This window comes from Bubalus bubalis, chromosome 3 (assembly GCF_019923935.1).
Source record: "Bubalus bubalis isolate 160015118507 breed Murrah chromosome 3, NDDB_SH_1, whole genome shotgun sequence".
Classification (NCBI taxonomy): domain Eukaryota; kingdom Metazoa; phylum Chordata; class Mammalia; order Artiodactyla; family Bovidae; genus Bubalus; species Bubalus bubalis.
In genome coordinates this window covers 55,407,367-55,427,470 of record NC_059159.1, presented here as the reverse complement: position 1 = coordinate 55,427,470, position 20,104 = coordinate 55,407,367, and the positions used below count along the sequence as shown (strand labels likewise).

General features: G+C 45.3%; 1 protein-coding gene and 1 pseudogene across 7 annotated transcripts in view; one reads left to right on the top strand and one right to left on the bottom strand.

Annotated features, from left to right (window-relative positions):
• Nucleotides 1-20,104, bottom strand: part of LOC102403104 — a 40,881-nt gene that overhangs the window by 5,970 nt on the left and 14,807 nt on the right. The window contains exons 1-2 of one of the 7 annotated variants that reach the window (XR_006549701.1): nucleotides 16,964-17,608; nucleotides 16,337-16,390 (exon numbers count right to left, since the gene is read on the bottom strand). The exons of 5 other annotated variants lie outside the window; for them this stretch is intronic. The gene's annotated coding sequence lies outside the window, so the exon portion shown is untranslated. Of the gene's footprint in view, nucleotides 1-16,336; nucleotides 16,391-16,963; nucleotides 17,609-20,104 lie in introns of those variants that run through there. One more of the 7 variants, XR_003108066.2, reaches the window with a different exon arrangement.
• Nucleotides 167-12,560, top strand: LOC102411926 (annotated as a pseudogene).

The following is a 20,104-nucleotide window of genomic DNA, read 5'->3' as shown; positions in this document are numbered from 1 at the left end:
GCAGGCAATGGGAAAAATGAAAGGATACGTTCACACAAAAGTGTGTACACAGATTTTCACAGCAGCATTATTCATCACAGTCAAAAAGTAGAAACAACCCAAATGTCCATCAACCGAAGAATGGATAAATAAAATATAGCATATCCGCAGACAATGGAAATCCTACATGGCCATTGAAAGGAATGATGCATGCTGCAATCTGGCTGAACCTCAAAAATACTATGCTAAGTCTAAAAAGCCGGTCACAAAGGACCACAGGTTGTGCGGTTTCATCTCTATGAACTGTCACTGGCTCTGCGTGTTGGTGTGTCCACAACAGAGGGCAGCTGGTTGTTCGGTGCTGCCCGTCTCTGTGAGCAGCATCTCCATCGATGGCCCCACGTGGCCGGGGAGGCAGAGCTTCATCGTGCTCCGGGATCTCCTCCTCTGCCCGACCCTCCAGCCCCACCAGCCAGTCAAGCCCCAGTCCAGTGGGTGCTCCCGGATGCCCGCCATCGCCTCTGCGCAACCAGAGTCCCCAGCCCTCCTGCGCGGTCCCCGCCCCGGCGTCTGGGGAGCTCTCCCTGGCTCCAGCCTTACCTCCTTCCTTTCCACTCAACTCCAGGGGGAGGGTCTGGCAGGGTGGGGGGTGGGTGGGGACTGTGCTTTTCACCTGTTTGTTTTTTCTTTCTCTTTTCTCTTCAATAGACATGTTTCAGAGAAGTTTTAGTTTCAAAGCAAAATGAAGCAAAAAATACAGTGATTTCCTATATACCCCACAGATGCACAACCTCCCCCTTTATCAAATCTTGCCCCAGAGTGGTACATCTGTTACAAGAGATGAACCTACCTACATCAACACTGCATCATCACCCAGAGTTTATGCTGTGGTCACTCTTGGTGCTGTACATTCTATGAGTTTAGACACATGCATAATGACACATATCCATCATTAGACTATCAAACAGAATACTTGCATTGCCCTATAATTCTTTCATGTTCTGCCTGTTCATCCCTCCCTCCCCTCTAACCCCTGATAACAATTGATCTTTTTACTGTCTCAAAGGAAGGTGATGGCAGCCCACTCCAGTACTGTTGCCTGGAAAATTCCATGGATGGAGGAGCCTGGTGGGCTGCAGTCCATGGGGTCGCGAAGAGTTGGACACAACTGAGCAACTTCAGTTTCACTTTTCACTTTCATGCCTTGCAGAAGGAAATGGCAACCCAGTCCAGTGTTCTTGCCTGGAGAGTCCCAGGGACGGGGGAGCCTAGCGGGCTGCCGTCTATGGGGTCGCACAGAGTTGGACACGACTGAAGTGACTTAGCAGCAGCAGCACCAGGTTTACCTTAGAAGTGGAAAAACATCTACTTCTGCTTCTATAACTACACTAAAGCCTTTGACTGTGTGGATCATAAATAACAAACTGTGTAAAATTCTGAAAGAGATGGGAATACCAGACCACCTGACCTGCCTCTTGAGAAACCTGTATGCAGGTCAGGAAGCAACAGCTAGAACTGGACATGGAACAACAGACTGGTTCCAAATAGGAAAAGGAGTACATCAAGGCTGTATATTGTCACCCTGCTTATTTAACTTCTATGCAGAGTACATCATGAAAGACACTGGGCTGGAAGAAGCACAAGCTGGAATCAAGATTGTCGGGAGAAATATCAATAACCTCAGATATGCAGGTGACACCACCCTTATGGCAGAAAGTGAAGATGAACTAAAAAGCCTCTTGATGAAAGTGAAAGAGGAGAGTGAAAACGTTGGCTTAAAACTCAACATTCAAAAAACTTAAGATCAGGGGGTTGGGTCCAATCACTTCATGGCAAATAGATGGGGAAACAATAGAAACAGTGACAAACTTTATTCTCTTGGGCTTCAAAATCACTGCAGATGGTGACTTCAGCCATGAAATTAAAAGATGCTTGCTCCCTGAAAGAAATGCTATGACCAACCTAGACAGAATATTCAAAAGCAGAGAATTACTTTGCAAACAAAAGGCTATATAGTCAAAGCTATGATTTTTCCAGTGGTCATGTAGGAATGTAAGAGGTGGACCATAAAGAAAGCTGAGTGCCAAAGAACTGATGCTTTGGAACTGTGGTGTTGGAGAAGACTCTTAAAGTTCCTTGGACAGCAAGGAGATCAAACCAATCAATCCTAAAGGAAATCAGTCCTGAATATTCATTAAAAGGACTGATGCTGAAGCTGAAGCTCCAATACTTTGGCCCCCTGATGTGAAGAGCTGACTCATTAGAAAAGACCCTGATGCTGGGAAAGATTGAAGTCAGAAGGAGAAGGGGATGACAGAGGATGAGATGGTTGGATGGCATCACTGACTCAATGAACATGAGTTTGGGCAAGCTCCAGAAGATAGTGAAGGACAAGGAAGCCTGGTGTGCTGCAGTCCATGGGTTTGCAAGGAGTCAGACATGACAGTGACTGAACAACAACAACAACCACTTTAATGGCAGAAAACAAAGGAACTCAAGAGCCTTTTGATGAAGGTGAAAGAGGAAGTGAAAACGTTGGCTTAAAACTCAACATTCTAAAAAGTAAGATCATGGTATCCAGTCCCATCATTTCATGGCAAATAGATGGGGCAAAAAATGGAAACAGTGACAGAGTTTATTTTCTTGGGCTCCAAAATCACTGCAGATGGTGACTGCAGCCATGAAATTAAAAGACACTTGCTCCTTGGAAGAAAAGCTATGACAAACCTAGACAGCATATTCAAAAGCAGAGACACTACTTTGCCGACAAAGGTCCGTCTAGTCAAAGCTATGGTTTTCCCAGTGGTCATGTATGGATGTGAGAGTTGGACCATAAAGAAAGCTGAGCACCAAAGAATTGATGCTTTTGAACTGTGGTGTTGGAGAAGATGCTTGAGAGTCCCTTGGACTGCAAGGAGATCAAACCAGTCAATCTGAAATGAAATCAACCCTGAATATTCATTGGAAGGACTGATACTGAAGCTGAAGCTCCAATATTTTGGCCACCTGATGGGAAGAGTTGACTCGTTAGAGAAGACCCTGGGAAAGACTGAAGGCAGAAGGAGAAGGGGATGACAGAGGATGTCATCACCAACTCAATGGACATGAGTTTGAGCAAATTCTGGAAGATAGTGAAGGACAGGGAAGCCTGGTGTGCTAACCATTCACGGGGTCCCAAAGAGTCGGACACAAGTTAGCAACTAAATAACAACGTTTATCTTTTCCAGAATATCTTATCATTGGAGTCATACTGAGTGTAGCCCCTTCAGATTAGCATTTTTTACTTAGAAATATGCATTTAAGTTTCCTCCATATTTTTTCATGGTTCAATAGCCCATTTCTTTTTAGAGCTCAATAATATTTCATTTCCTAGATATACCACAACTTATCCATTTACCTACCGAAGGGCATCTTGGTTGCTTCCGAATGTTGACAATTATGAATAAAGCTTTGACAAACATCTATGTGCATGTTTTTGTATTGAACATAAGTTTTCAACTCATTTGAATAAATACCAAGAAGCATGATCCCTGGGTCATATGTTAAGAGGATGCTTAGTTGTGAAGGAAACCACTGGACTGCCTTTGAAAGTGGCCGTGCCACTCTGCATTCCCACCAGCAGTGAGTGAGAGTCCCTGTCGTCCTCCAGCCTTGCCAGCATTTGATCATGTCAGTGTTCTGGGTTTCGGCCACTCCAGCAGGCATACAGTGGTATCTCATTGTTTAATTTGCATTTCCCTGATGACATATGATACGAGCATCTTTTCAGATGCTCGTCTTTCAATCCATGTTCTTTGGTGAAGTATCTGTTCGGGTCTTTTGCCAAGGTAGGTTTTTAAAATATGAATAATGAAAATGGCTTTATTGTTTTTTATCACAGGTGACACATATTACTGTTTTGAAATTATGTAAAAATTAAGTTATAAAGAAGAGAGTGAAAAATCCCTGCTGTTGGTTTGGTTTGGTTTGGTCTCTCTCTTCATTCTGTTGCAAAGTCGACTGTTTTAAAAATTTATCTACAATTGCTTCCTCTCTTAAAATACTTGAATGGCTTCCACTGGGCTAAGGAAAATTCCTTAAGGTGGTTTGCAGGGTTGCTGGTGATCCTGCCTCACCCACTTCCTGAGCCTCTTCCATCACCATCATCCCACAAGAGCTTTGTGCTCCATCTTTCCCTGGACGGACTATGCTTGCTCTGCTCTCTGATTTTAGGCTATTCTCTCTGCCCAAAACACCCCTGTGCCTTCTCTTTTTCCTTAGTTCAGTTCAGTTGTTCAGTCATGTCTGACTCTCTGTGACCCCATGGACTACAGCAAACCAGGCCTCCCTGTCCATCACCAACTCCCAGAGTTTATTCAAACTCATGTCCTTCACGTCAGTGATGCCATCCAACCATCTCATCCTCTGCTGTCCCCTTCTCCTCCTGCCTTCAATCTTTCCCAGCATCAGGGTCTTCTCCAGTGAGTCAGTTCTTCGCATCAGGTGGCCAAAGTATTGGAGTTTCAGCTTCAGCATCAGTCCTTCCAATGAATATTCAGGACTGATTTCCTTTAGGATGGACTGGTTGGATCTCCTTGCAGTCCAAGGGACTCTCAAGAGTCTTCTCCAACACCACAGTTCAAAAGCATCAATTCTTCGGCACTCAGCTTTCTTTAGAGTCCAGCTCTCTCATTCCGATCTGATTTTTCAGCCCTCGGCTTAGATGTTACTTCCTCCAGGCAGCTTCTCAAATTCTCTGTGGCACTGCAGCTCTCTGGACTTCCCCCAGCACAGCTCTGGTCACTCAGCTTAGCAGTGACCTCTCCCTGAGAGTAGGGATTTAATTGTGCCTCATCAGACTTTTTCAGAGAAGGCAATAGCACCCCACTCCAGTACTCTTGCCTGGAAAATCCCATGGATGGAGGAGCCTGGTAGGCTGCAGTCCATGGGGTCGCTAAGAGTCAGACACGACTGAGCGACTTCAATTTCACTTTTCATTTTCATGCATTGGAGAAGGAAATGGCAACCCACTCCAGTGTTCTTGCCTGGAGAATCCCAGGCACGGCGGGGCCTGGTGGGCTGCCGTCTATGGGGTCGCACAGAGTCGGACACGACTGAAGCGACTTAGCAGCAGCAGCAGCAGACTTTTTAGTGGAACTGCTGTGTATGCTGGTTCATGTGTTGGCACATGAACTTGATGTTTCCTTTTGAAAGAGAGAGAATTGACTTTCAATTTGATGGATATATGTTGTTGACATTGCCCTGAAATAAGGCTTGGTGCTGAAATTATGGGATGGGAATCACTGCAAAGTATGCATGGAACAGTCCATATGAGCACATGTAGATAACCCAAAGCTTCAGGCCATTAATCAGAGAAGTGGCATTTCACCTTATACATATAGGTGGTAATACCTGTAGAAGATAATTTTGGCAGGTACAGATCTAAAAATCCTAAATCATGAAAACCCTCCAATGGCATTGATAAAGCTTTAATAGGCAGTCCAGTTTAGAACTCTGAGTTTTTAAGTTTCAAGGAAATCCTCTAGGAAGTCTACATCCTATTTTAGATATTTTTTTTAATTTAATGACTGTGCAAAGGAATGAATTATGAGGTGTCCAATTTTCCTGAAATATTTTTTCTTTCCCCCAGGACTCACGCAGTTTGAAACTGTTTTGATTATGTTATTGCTTTCATTTAACTCATCAAGATGTACCCTGTGTTCTGGGTGAGGAGTCTCTGGGACAGCTGGGGAGGGGTTGGTTTCTGGGAGGGCTCCTTGTGGGACCCAACGAGGACTCCCCAGCAGCTTGCTGGACACGTTTGTGAGTTTGGGGTTCAGCCCTGCCCTGTCTTGCCCTGTCTGCGGAGTCTTTGGCCAGAAGAATAGTCACTGGGAGGAACAGAAAGGCAGTGTGGAGTCTTGTAAATAAGGAACAAGGACTTTTCAGCACATAGCTTTACTTGCTCAGCTGTTCCGTGTAACAGCTCCCTGAAGGAAACCCACATTGCTGTCTTCTCGCCTGCCTGTTTGCCAGGCGTGTGGTGGAGGGGCTAAGAGGATCAGGTCTGGGTCTGGATCGGGGGCTAGTTCCAATCAAGACCTTACCACAGCTGCTGCTTTCCATTTCAGTCGCTAAGTCGTGTCCAACTCTTCTGCAAACCCATGGACTGTAGCCCACCAGGTTCTTCTGTCCAGGGGATTTCCCAGGCAAGAACACTAGAGTGAGTTGCTATCTCCCTCTCCAGGGGATCTTCCCAACCCAGGAAGCAAACCCGCATCTCCTGTATTAGCAGGCAGACTCCTTACCATTCAGCCACCGCGTGTCCAGCCTCAATTTGTCCGTCTGCAACATGAGGTTGCCCTAGCACTTACTTCACTGCGCTTCCAGGATTAAACAAAATGATACAAATGAAGCTCTGTGCCAAATTCGTAATCTGCATTTTCCTTTCTAAACCCATTCTCAAGACTTCCCTGGCCGTCCGGGGGTTAAGGCTCTGGATTCCAATGCAGGGGGTGCAGTTTCCATCCATGATCAGAGAACTAAGATCTCTCATGTGGCGCGGTGCAACCATAAATCAATAAATAAACCCATTCTCTCCCTTCCTTCGCCTGGCCCTAGGCACTAAGAGGCTGACCTAGATGAACTGCAACACGGACGCTTTTGTCCTGCAGCTCCCAGCTGGGTTTGGAGGAGGAGGTGCCAGCAGAGGACTGGAGGCAGGAGGCAAGAGGCGGGGTCCATACGGACTCCCCTGGTACCTCCCTGAGGACTCCCGGCAGGTGGTCTGCATCGCTCCCCTGACGACCCAGCTTCTAGAGGTCTGCCCCTCCAGATTTGGGAACCACACTCTTCCCTTCCACCCTCCTGCCTCGGGAGCCTCAGCCCTGCAGCCTTTATCATTTCTTGTCAGTTCCCCTTCATCCTGCCAGACCTTTGTAAACAGTCCTTGACTAAGCCCTCCTCAGTTAATTTTGGTTGCTATTTGATATGGAAGACCTGACCATGCCCTGAAGTTGTGGATAGAGCATCTCTCCCAGGAACTGGTCCACAGGAAACTTTTAATAAATGTTTGTTGAATAAAAGACTAAAGCCGTGGTCCTCAAAGCATGATCTGTGCTCCCCTCGCAGGTCCATGATGTCAAAACTACTTTTTAAACAATATTAAGACATTTGCCTTCTCACTGCACATGTGTGTGTGTGCTCAGTCACTCTGTCACATCCAACTCTTCGTGACCCCATGGACTGTAGCCTGCCAGGCCCCTCTGTCTATGGAATTTTCCAAGTAAGAATACTGAAGTGGGTTGCCATTTCCTACTCCAGGGGATCTTTCCGACCCAGGGATCAAACCCACGTCTCCCTCATCTCCTGCATTGACCGGAGGATGCTTTACCCCTGAGCCACTTGGGAAGCCCCCTCACTGTGGGTAAAATTGACGCCTCTGCAGGAGCGAAGGCACCCAGCTAGCCTAGGGGTCACAGTGTCCTTCATCACACATTCACGGCTAAAATAAATAATAAAAACAAAGCATGCTTAACAGGCCAGTTTCACTGAAACACGCCCTGGTAAAGCCGTAGAGAGTGACCAACAGGAAGTATACAAGCAGCACTTCCGCTGCCCAACAGAGTGCAACGATTTTCTCAAGAAGAAGCACCTGGGGGATGTAGGGGTCAAGGGTTGCACTAGGCGTTTCGTGCGCCTGTTTGGCAGGCATCTGTCCAAAAACGAACGAACGCACGCACTGAGCTTGTCACTTCCAGGAAAACAACTGCCGGTGCTTGTTACTACATGATGAAATTTGAGCTTTCGAGAGGAAATTAGAACTTTGGGAAACTTACATTTGCAACCATGAACCTGATAGCTTCCAAAAAGACTTTCCCAATGAGACTGGTGGTGATAGGAAAGAATGTCACCACTGAAACACAGCGTTTATGCACCTCTTATAATTACATGCTCATTGGCATCCTTACTCATTTAATCCTTGTCCCTTTCAGCCAAACACCTATCTGGCTCTTTGATGAGTGACCAAGACATACCTAGTATATGACTTACTTCTTGACACATAGTAGGGCCTCAGTAAAACACACAGAAGAAATGTACAAGCAAGTGAATGAGTAACTGAAATGACTGTTCTTTCTCCATAATCTCACTAACTCCTCCTTGGGAGGTTCCTGGGTATCTGTGTCAATCTGCCCATTATAATGGCCCAGGCCAAATGTACATAAAGAGCATCCAAGAATGAAATATATATATATATATATATATATATATATATATATATTTCATACTCCTAAATAGAGGCTGAAATCATTGTTGAAGAAAAACAATACAGACACACACATAGAGGGAGAAAGAAACAAGCTCTGGTTTCCATGACATTTCACTATTTATTTAAAATGTTAGGGAAATGAATACGCCACAAAGGCCTAAAAGCAATCATTAGTCAAAGATGAAAAGCCAAACTGCAAATCTGCTGAAAACCACAAATTCAACAATTGTGTTGGCTAGGTTAGAAATGGCCCAGCATTAATGATAATCTCAAATGTTCCTGGATCAAGAAAGAAGGGTAGATGGAAAATAAGTTTTCATTTTTTTTTTAATTTCTTTCTTCATGGGGAAGAAAAGCAAACAAAAACCAATATCTGTTTTCCGTGTCCAATGCCAACTGTAATGGTTTAAGTAAATAATTTCTCAGTAATTAGAGCAGAAATTGGAAGAGGTCCTTTATAATGGCACAGGAGAGGTGTGATAATGAAATTAAAAACCCACTGGAACCTGAGCTTAGCTGAGAATCATAAACTAGACAGTTAATCTATCAAGGTGGGATCTTTTTCCAAGAAGGCAAACTTCTTCCCGTGACATTTGCATGGAATTAAAGATCCACTGACATTTGGATGAAGTATTTTGCTCATTAGTAAAAGCAAGGTAATCAGACAGGCAGTAGGGTGGCTCAGAACTTAACTGCTCAGGGCCACCAGAAGGCTCAGTCCTAAAAGAAGGCAAATCATTTATGCGCACAATTTGCCTCTGAACTGTCGCTCTGAACTGGTTTTTGAGACCACAGGGCACGAAAGGGTAATGGAGTCACTACATACATTTGTCAAGGCGCCAAATATGAAAGCATATTTTATAAAGACTATTTACAATAAAGCTAATATGATTTATACTTGCCCAACAAGAACATTCCTTAAAGGAACACAGGCCAAAATGGAAAGCATATTCCCAGGGCACACAAGTGCTTACGAATACAATCAAAAAGGACATAATTTTAGCTCAGATGTCATCTTTTTAGAGAATTTCCATGGTTCACCCCAGCAGTTGGCAGTAATTTCTTCCCTAAAATTTGGAATGACTAAGAGAAATTTAATGAATTTAAGCAAGGCCATGGGGAAGATGTCTTTGAAATAACCTCCAGGTTCTATGGTAGAGTTATGTCCTACAACACTTCTCCCCTGGAGAGAAGCAGAGAGAGGAAAGGAAATAAGTATCATGAGCATTTAGTAAATGTCAAACTCTGCTTGGTGCTGGGGGCCCAGAAGTGAAACAAGCAGTCCATCTGCTCAAGCAGTTTAGAGCAGTCTAGTGAGAGAGAGAGGTTGGTTGTTTTTTGTTTTTCTAAGTCAGAAATAGCAAGTTTATGCTGTGAATGCTAGGCCAGAGGGATGCTGTAATTCATGGTGGGAGGATGGGGACACCAGGAAATTCTCTTTAAAAAGGCGTCATTTCAGGTCAATCTCTGCAAATAAGTAGAGTTAATCAGGTAGGCAAGAGCAGAAGAAACAAGTACAAAGGCAGGTGCTGTCAGAGAAGATCTTCAAACACATCCTCATTCCAGATAACCTCTCCTCCTCCTGTTTCCAATGCCACTGAATAGCACCCATGTGTCCACACAGATGCCGGCAAGCCAGTTTTGGTCCCTCATCCTCCCTGACCGCATCCACTCCTCCCGCCCCAGAAACGGCCAACTGATCTACAATTTAAGATACCATAATCATGCTCCCCTCATATCTTTACCTTAAAACCTCCACTGGAACACTCTTGGAGGACAAGAGCATGAATTATCTTTTAAAACTTTTAGAGGCTTGGCGGGAAGTTTGGGGTTCCTCTTGAGTTGCGACGTGGACCTCAGGGTCCTGCTTGTATTGCCTCGGGGAAGTCAGGTCTCATTTCGAGTTGTGACGGGCACCTCGGGATTCCTCGAAAGTCACTGCAGGGGAAATAGGCCTCATCTAGACTTGTGTCCAGAAACTCCGTGTTCCTCTCCAGTGGCAACAGGGATCTTGGGGTTGCATTCAAGGTTCACCTGGGGAGTCAGGCCTCGTCTCAAGTTGAAGCAAAGAGCTCTGCTCTCCTCTTGAGTTGTGACGGGTATCTCTTGGAGCCCATTGAGTGGCCTAAAGGGAGTCAAGCCTCCTATGGAGTTTTGAGAGGGAACTCGGGATTGCTCTCTAGGTCCTGCAGGAAAAGAAGGGCCTCATCTCGTGATGACGGGGGAATCTCATGGTTTTTCTCGAGTTGTGGCAGGATAAAAATAAATAAATAAAACTTCTAGAAAGCAATGTGGAAATATATACTAAAAGCTTTAAAAATATTCATATACTTGGACCCAGTAATTTATTTTCTGGCAATATGTCCTTAGCAACTAATTCAAAATGTTAAAAATACCATAAGAGCAAACTTTTAGACTGTTGTTTATTATAGAAAAAATAGTGGAAGAAGGAGCCCTCCTACACTGTAGGTGGCCATGTAAACTGGTGTAGCCAGTATGGAGAACAATATAGAGGTTCCTTGAAAAACTAAAATAGAGCTACCACCATATGACCCAGCAATCCCACACCTGAGCATATGTCTGGAGAAAACCATAATTAGAAAAGATACATGCACCCTGACATTCATTTATCATAACCAAGACGTGGAAGCAACCTAAACATTGGACAGACGAAGGGATAAAGAAGAGGTAGTTCATGTGTATGATGCAGTATCACTCAGCCATAAAATCGAGTGAAACAATGCCATTTGCAGCAACACGGATGGGCCTAGAGACTGTCATACTAAGTGAAGTAAGTCAGACAGAGGCGTATATCATATGATAGGACTTACATGTCGAATCTAAAAAGATAATACAAGTGAACTTACTTACAAAACAGAAACCGATTCACAGACTTTGAAAGCACACTTATGGTTACCAAAGGGGAAGGTCAGGGAGGGATAGATTAGGAGTTTGGGATCAGCATATCCTTGCCGGAGAAGGCAATGGCACCCCACTCCAGTACTCTTGCCTGGGAAACCCCATGGACGGAGGAGCCTGGTAGGCTGCAGTCCATGGGGTCGCAAAGAGTCGGACACAACTGAAGCGACTTAGCAGCAGCAGCAGCAGCTACTATATATAAAATAGGTAATCAACAAGGACCTACTGTATAGCACAAAGAATGCTACTCAATAGTCTATAATAACCTATGTGAGAAAATAAACTGAAAATGAATGTATATATGTATAACTGAACCACTTTGCTGTATACCTGAAACTAATACAACATTGTAAATAGACTATATTCCAATATAAAATAAAAATTAAATTTAAGGCACACTCCTTCTTTTTGTTACAGTTGATGAACCTGAAAGCCATGTTACTACAATTGAAACTTTTATTACTTACAGGATTACTACTAAGACATCTCATGGGGAATTTGACTCCAGTGAATTCAAAGTTAGGAGACATTATCAAGGTTTTCTTTGATTAAAAGAAAAACTTGAAGAAGAACAACCCACTTTGAGTATTCCACCATTGTCAGAAATGTTTATAGTGAAAGGCATGGTGGAATGCTTTAATGGTGACATCTCTGAGACACGCAGGAAGGCATTGCACAAATCTTTGACCCAAGTTGCTGATCATCCAAGTCTAACATTTAATGAGGACGCTAAAGTTTTTCCTATTGCACAAGCTTGGGAACTCTCTTCTCGCAAGAAGCAAGGGCCTAGATTACTCAGCAGGATGGGGCAGACAGAGCAGCCGCATTATCAATGAGAGGAGTTAAAAGTCACCCAAGGGAATCCAAGGAAATGAATAACTTTGTTGAAATATTCAGCCAGAAAATAAATTTGATAGATTAAGATATCTCAGAGAATTTGCAAGAAAGAAAGGGAATATTTTGATGAAATGAAAGAATATGACCCAATTCATATTCTGTGGTCAGCATCAGAGGAGATCTGGCTGATACTCTACAAGGTGCTGCCAGGTGCATTGACAAACGCTGTAAGGCCTCTGAAAACAGATGTCCGGCCTCTCAGAGGCCCTGCTTCCTGTCGTATGTGAGTGTGTGCTTTACACTGAAATGTTAATGGGTGTCATGAAAAGAAGAGACCAAAGACAGGCAGAACTGGATTCCACAGTTGCATCTTTGACCTCCAGAAAGGCAGATACTGATCTGTTTACAGAAGAGATCGGAAAACTGGAAGATAAAGTGGAGTACACTAATAAAACCCTGAAAGCAGATGGGGAAAGATGGAAACAAAACAATGCAAAATGATATCAAGTCAGCATTTACCAACATGGCTGAGGAGAACATTCTCTATGATGAACAGCGAAAGTGTTCTCTGATCTGATCTCCTGATGGCGTGTTTCCATTATTTAGTGCCTTGCTACGTGGGACTCCTTCCTTACATCAACGGACAGATCTCCACTTGGAAGAAGCTTCTGAAGATAAATTGTAATTGCAGGAGAAGGCAATGGCACCCCACTCCAGTACTCTTGCCTGGAAAATGCCATGGATGGAGGAGCCTGGTGGGCTGTAGTCCATGGGGTCGTGAAGAGTCGAACACGGCTAAGTGACTTCACTTTCACTTTTCACTTTCATGCATTGGAGAAGGAAATGGCAACCCACTCCAGTGTTCTTGCCTGGAGAATCCCAAGGACAGGGCAGCCTGGTGGGCTGCCGCCTATGGGGTCACAGAGTCAGACATGACTGAAGTGACTTAGCAGCAGCAGCTGCAGCTTTGTCCTGAGTGATTTTTTTTCTATGTGGTTTGTGAATTATCAAATAAACATATCATTTAGGAAATACAATTTTATAACGTCCTTCTTATTCCCAGTAATTGTAGCTCAAACACGATATAGCAATAATGCAATTTGGCTATCATGGGCTGACTACCTGAAGCAGTGTCTCAGCATGTTATTCGTGAGCTTAAGATGACTAGAAAATGATAATTTGGGGGATAATTTTAATGGATCCCTGCTCACCTATCAAAACCTTATACTATAGCCATGTATGTTCAAGTAGTATTTAGTAAAGGTAAACATTTCTGTCTTGTTATGTATAATTTTTTTAAATAATGCTGATCTATCATAAGGGCTTTCTAGGTGGCTCAGTGGTAAAGAATTCACCGGGCAATGCAGGAGACATGAGACAACGGGCTTGATCCCTGGTCAGGAAGACCCCCTGGAAAAGGAAATGGCAACCCTCTCCACCATTCTTGCCTGGAAAATTCCATAGACAGAGAAGCATGGTGTGCTATAGTCCACGAGGTCACAAAGATTCAGACACAACTGAACAACTGAGCAAGCAAGCAAGGCACATCTATAATAAAATACTAATGTATTAAAAAAAATTTTTTTTAATTATAATTGCATTGAAGACTTCTATGTGATCTTTGGGAAACAGTGTCTGTTAAACAAAGTTATTCTTTCTAGATGGTCTGGGTCCTTTCTAAAGTGGATGAAAGGTGTTTCACACTATCTGGAAAACCAACAACTTAAAACTCAGGTGTTCCAGATTATTGATATGAATTTGGATATATATCCAATTTGGATGGGCTTCCCTGATAGCTCAGTTGGTAAAGAATCCGCCCTCAATGCAGGAGACCCCGGTTTGATTGCTGGTTCGGGAAGATTCCCTGGAGAAGTGATAGGCTACCCACTCCAGTATTGTTGGGCTTCCTTTGTGGTTCAGCTGGTAAAGAATCTGCCTGCAATGTGGGAGACCTGGGTTCAATCCCTGGGTTGAGAAGACCCCCTGGAGAAGGGAAAGACGACCCACTCCAATATTCTGGCCTGGAAAATTCCATGGGATCACAAAGAGTCAGACACGACTGAGTGACTTTCACTTCCACTTCCAACTTGGCTATATTTATATATACCTATAAATATTTAGCTTAGTTTTAAATATGTTCTTAAATTTGTATGCCAATAATTATACATAAAGAAGTTTTCTCTTAAATATTTGTCTGTGGAATATGTCATTTTAAATATATTGCAAAGATTCAGTTTTAATAAAAAGTTTAAAATGAAAAATTAGATTTAAAAAGATAGTGGACATGATCGAACAAAAGAGGGTAATTTACTATCATTATGGTTATAAAGAGTTTTAATAATATGAAGAAATGTGTATAATATTAAGAGAAACAGATAAAAAAGCATGCAGTTGAGCTTCCTTTTAAAACCTTATTTATTCCCATTTTGAATGTTGTGCATGCAAAGTCTGATAAGAACAAGTGTTGCCAAGAATACAAGGAACTAGATATTTTTATCTACACTACTGATGGGAGTTGATAAGGCAATTTGGCAGTCCCCATTTCAATTGCAAGTACATAAACCCTCTGACTCGGACGTTTCATTTATCATTGAACTTGGCAAAACATACATGTGTACAAGGATGTACACATGATCAGAAATAACTACAATGCCCATTGTTCCAGGAAGAGTTAAACAAAATAAATAAGTTGCAACATGTCTTAGTCCATTCAGGCTCTATAACCTGAAATACCACAGACTGGGCAGCTCACCAACCACAGAAATTGACTTCTTCCAGCCCAGGAGGTGGAAGATCACAGATCAGGGCGGAAGCAGGGGCGGACGTGGGCTGCCTGGCCGGCCGCAGACATCTCCTCGCATCCTCACACGGCAGACGTGTCTGGGGAGATTTCCTGGGGCCTCTTTCATAAGGACACTAATCCCATTTACAATCCATGAGAGCAGAGCCCTTATGATCTGAGTACGGCCCAAAGGCCCCATCTCCGGATACCGTCACTTGGGAGTTCAGATTTAAGTATATGAATGGAGGGGAGGGGAGGACACACTCAGACCATAGCATAATACATATCCTACGCTTCAATTTAAAATGAACTGGAACAAGAAGTTTTACTTCTTGTAGAAGTAAAAGATAGTAAAGAAGTCACGAAATAAAGGCAACCCTGCTTTCCCCGTAGCCTGACCCACAGCAGTGAAGGGGCAGACAAGCCTGACACGTTGAAGGCACAGGGAGGAGGCCAGCGTGCCCGCAGGGGTGGAGCGGGGAGAGGGATGCGACGCAGGCGGAGGTCAAGGAGGGAACAGGGGGAGTGGGCAGACCTCTAGGGCCTCGCAGGCCACTGTCGGACCATGGCAGTTTGGGGAGCAAGGCAGGAAGTCACTGGAAGGATTTACGCAGGGGGAAAATGGGGTCTGGCTTACGTTTTTAAGAACTGACTCTCGCTGCTCTGGTGAGAACAGAAGCCGAGGGGTCCAGAAAGGACGTGGCTGGGTCCACATCTAAGGACTCAGGTGGTGGCAGGGGAGGGTGAGAAGTGGTCAGATGCTGGATTTCAGGCTCACACAACTAGGAGGAGATGGCCACCTCCCTTACCCCAAGGGGAAGGCTAGGGCAGGGAGCGGTTAGGTCTGAGCTGCTGGCTAGATGTTCCAGTGCAAACAGCCCAGCAGACAGTTGTATGAGGGAGCTCGTGGAGAGAGCCCAGGCTGGACTTAGGAGTGTGAGCCATTGGCACAGAGGTGATGTTTCAACTAGGGGACTATAAGAGGCAGAGAGCAGAGCCCTGGAATGCTCCGATGTTTAAAGGATTGTCGAGCGCTAAGAACCCAGCAAAGGAAACTGTGGCTGAGCAGCAGAGACCACAGAGCAGAGAGAGAAGCCAGGGACCAGGCGTCCTGGAAAACAGGAATCCACTCAAGCAGAGAGCCCAGAGGGAAGCAAGAGGGATCCCTGTGTTGAAACAAAACAAGTGCCGGCTTGCTCCCAGTCCCCAGGACGCTGGGAGTAGAAGCTAAGAACCGCCCCTCCAGGACAGCGCTTCTCGCACTTAGATGTGCCCCTGGGGCCCCCAGCCTGTGGCTCAGGTCCACGCTCACGTGTGGGGAGGAGCCTGAGGCTCTGCGTGGCTGGTGGGCTCCCAAGCGAAGCCCACCAGCCGGGCCGGGGCCCACTTTTGGAGTTCTGAGAGTTCAGCCCCCAAACCCTGCCCATCAGCAGAAGCGCAGTCGCAACCGCTGACACACTCCAGGAGAAGCTCAGGACTGTCTTTCTCCAGCTTCTCCCCTCGCACCCCAAGCCCAGCCCTTCTTTCCACACAGCCCTGTCTCCCTCCGCTTCTCAGGCTGTTTCTCCTACCTGACCATCTGGAGACTTCTAGCGTGATGTCTTCATAACCTTCAGTCCTAAATCCTAGAGCAGAGTAAGTGAACTCAGCGAACACCCAGATGTCCCCAGAGGGGTTGTCCCCACGTGAATCCTAGCCCTCCAAGAGGGCCTGTTGCCTTCCTGCGACATCTAGAACCCAATTCCCCCGCTGCTCTGAAGATCTGGGGATCGCGTTTCCCCCATCACTCCAGCTTCCAGATCCGAGTGCGTCCCTTCCCCTTTCGTCAGCCACCTTCAGCCCACACAGCACACACCTACCCTCTGTCACTCCCCCAGACAATCACTAACACGAGATTGCTACGTAGAGCAGACTTTTCTTACAGGGTGAGGGCCACAGAGGATGGTTACAGAGCAGAAAACGAGTTCAAACTCAAAGCCAAGGCCCTGCCACAAAATGAATGTGTCGGCTATTTCCCGCCACAGGAGCTCTGTCAGAGGTGGGCCTCTCTGACCTCCCCACTCATCCTACCCCGACCCCTCTCCCCATCCCCGCCTCTGGGGCTTCCACCCCTTCCTCCCTGGTTGCCTCCAGACACTCAGAACACTTCCGGCTTCCTTCCCCAGAGCCGGTCTCTTCCTCTTTCCCTCGGTCCTCACCTTCTTCCGTCAAGGGTGCCAGCAAGGTGTTCCCACTCCTCTGAGGTGGAAGCCAGGCCTCCCCACAAGGAGGGCGCACCAGTGATCTTTTCAAAGGCGTTATTCTGTCCTTCCCACCACACAGTCAGGACAGAGCGGCTGTTGCCGTGAGTCTGCAGGATACAGGCTGTCAAAGCAGTCCAGCCCCCGGGATGTGTGGGCAAAGCTTGTCTGAACCTGCTTCCAAAACACCTATCATCCCACAGAAGCCAACACCTGCCAATATTTAAGCCAAGTGTCAAGAATATAAACATTGCTTCATAGACGTTCCCGAGGAGAGATGACTACAAATCTGCCTATTTGCTTTCATTTTGAATTCTTGATCCCTCCCCAAAGCACCATCCGTTTCCTCTCATCAGTGGACTCTCTTCTCTCTGAAAGGGTTTTCTTGTGCACAGTCCATCAGATGGGAGAAGCAAAATGAAATAACCCTCCGGCCATCTCTCGGTAATTTTGAGCACATGAGTCTCCAGGCTCAGCTCCCAAGGACAGACCCACGCTGCTCATCTGTCCCAGCCCACCTGTCCATCTCCAGGTTACATAACATGTCCAGAAACGTAATATCCCACGTACCATGGATAATGGGACCTGAAGGCCAGAGTTCAAGAGGCTGTGTCCTGAGCCTCTAAGTGGCTCCTCCATGCCAGCTTAACCCCCCCTCTTCAAACCCCTTGTGGCTCCCACCCAGTACAGAATGAAAGTCCACTCCGCTGGGACAGCCAGCGCCTCCCAACCTGGCCCTGAGAGGACCTTCCGTGCCCATCACCTATCATCCCGTGTATCCCAGACACTCAAGGTCAAAAGAGAGGAAACTGGAATCCAGGCTGTCTGAAAAACATTATCCTGCGATGCCTTTTCCAAAACACACACACACACACCCTCATGCACACACACACTCACATACCTACACTTCCTCATACACATACAGTCATATACAAACCCTCACACACACACATATATAGTTATACACACACACATACCTTCACACATACACACCCTCACATACATTATATCCTATACACACAGTCATACACAAACCCTTACACACACGTATAGTCATACACACGCACATACCTTCATACATACACACCCTCACATATATATTATCCTATACACACACAGTCATACAAAAACCCTCACACACACGTATAGTTGTACACACGCACACACCTTCATACATACACACCTCACATACATTTATATCCTATACACACAATCATACACAAACCCTCACACACACGTATAGTCATACACACGCACACACTTTCATACATACACACCCTCACATATATCCTATACACACAGTCATACACATACCCTCACACACACGTATAGTCATACACATGCACACACCTTCATACATACACACCTTCACATACATTTATATCCTATACACACAGTCATACACAAACACTCACACACACGTATAGTTGTACACACACACACACCTTCATACATACACACCCTCACATACATTTATATCCTATACATGCAGTCATACACAAACCCTTACACACACGTATAGTCATACACACGCACACACTTTCATACATACACACCCTCACATATATCCTATACACACAGTCATACACATACCCTCACACACACGTATAGTCATACACATGCACACACCTTCATACATACACACCCTCACATACATTTATATCCTATACACACAGTCATACACAAACCCTCACACACACGTATAGTTGTACACACGCACACACCTTCATACATACACACCCTCACATACATTTATATCCTATACACACAGTCATACAGAAACCCTGACACACACACATATAGTTGTACACAGACATACCTTCATACATACACACCCTCACATATATCCTATACACACAGTCATACACATACCCTCACACACACGTATAGTCATACACATGCACATACCTTCATATATACACACCCTCACATACTTTTATATCCTATACACACAGTCATATACAAACGCTCACACACACACACGTATAGTCGTACACACACATATCTTCATATATACACACCCTCAAGTATATATATATATCCTATACACACACAGTCATACACAAACTCTCTCACACACACAATATCTGCCACCCTGAACACACAGAACAGTGTGTCCATCCCTAACAAAGGAACATGTAGGTAAATGGTTTGAACAAAGAAAGAAGGAGGGTAGAAAGTGGTCTCGGCAAAAGGTAAAGAGCCACGAGGTGTGGTTCATGCGGCCAGAGGGGCATCTCACGGCCTCCTGGTGACCTCTGACAAACAGAGGTCACTGCACGCAGGGCTCACACTCGACAGCGACGTGGGCTAAGACGGTGGTGACGTCCACCAGTCGCTCAGCTAAAAGCGGTGACTCGAAATGATAAGGCAACTAACTGTGTAGCACAGGGACTATATTCAATATCCTGTGATAAACAGTAATGGAAAGCAATACAGAAAGAAGAATATATATATGTATGTATGTATGTGTGTACATATAACTGACTCACTTTGCTGTACAGCACAAATTAACATCGTAAATTAACTACACTTCAACTAAAAAATACTGTAATTTTTAAAAAGGGCTGAGTTGCCTCTTTTTACACAACAGGTGGTTGGTATTGCTCATCTTGCCCTCAGTAAATCCCTTGAAAGGAAAAGTCAGCAACGAGACACAGGGGGGACCAAGTCAGGCAGCAAGTGCAGGAGGCTGGGCCCCTGGCAGCAGGGCCAGCTCGAGGGGGGCTGGCATTTGAGGGAGACCCCCACACAAGCCCCTCCAGGAGCTCCAAACAAGCCCCTCTGGTCCTTGCCAAGTCCAGGTCTGGCTGTGGGCTCTTCCTGTCAGTTGCTGACTGGCACCAAGAACACAGTCGCCCTGGCGCTCTCTCCAGATTCTAGATTAGAAAGCCTGGGATGAACATTTTAGCCAGACTCTGGGCCAAACTCTGCATTTTACAGAGACAACGGCTATTCCAGGAAAGGGAAAGGACTCACCCCGAGTCGAAAGGCCATAATCCAGAATGAGTCTGTACAGAATACAGCCTGGAATCACACTGCGGGGCGCTCTCATCCCAGCTCGCCCACCCACGCACTGTCCGCAAACTCCACATCCTT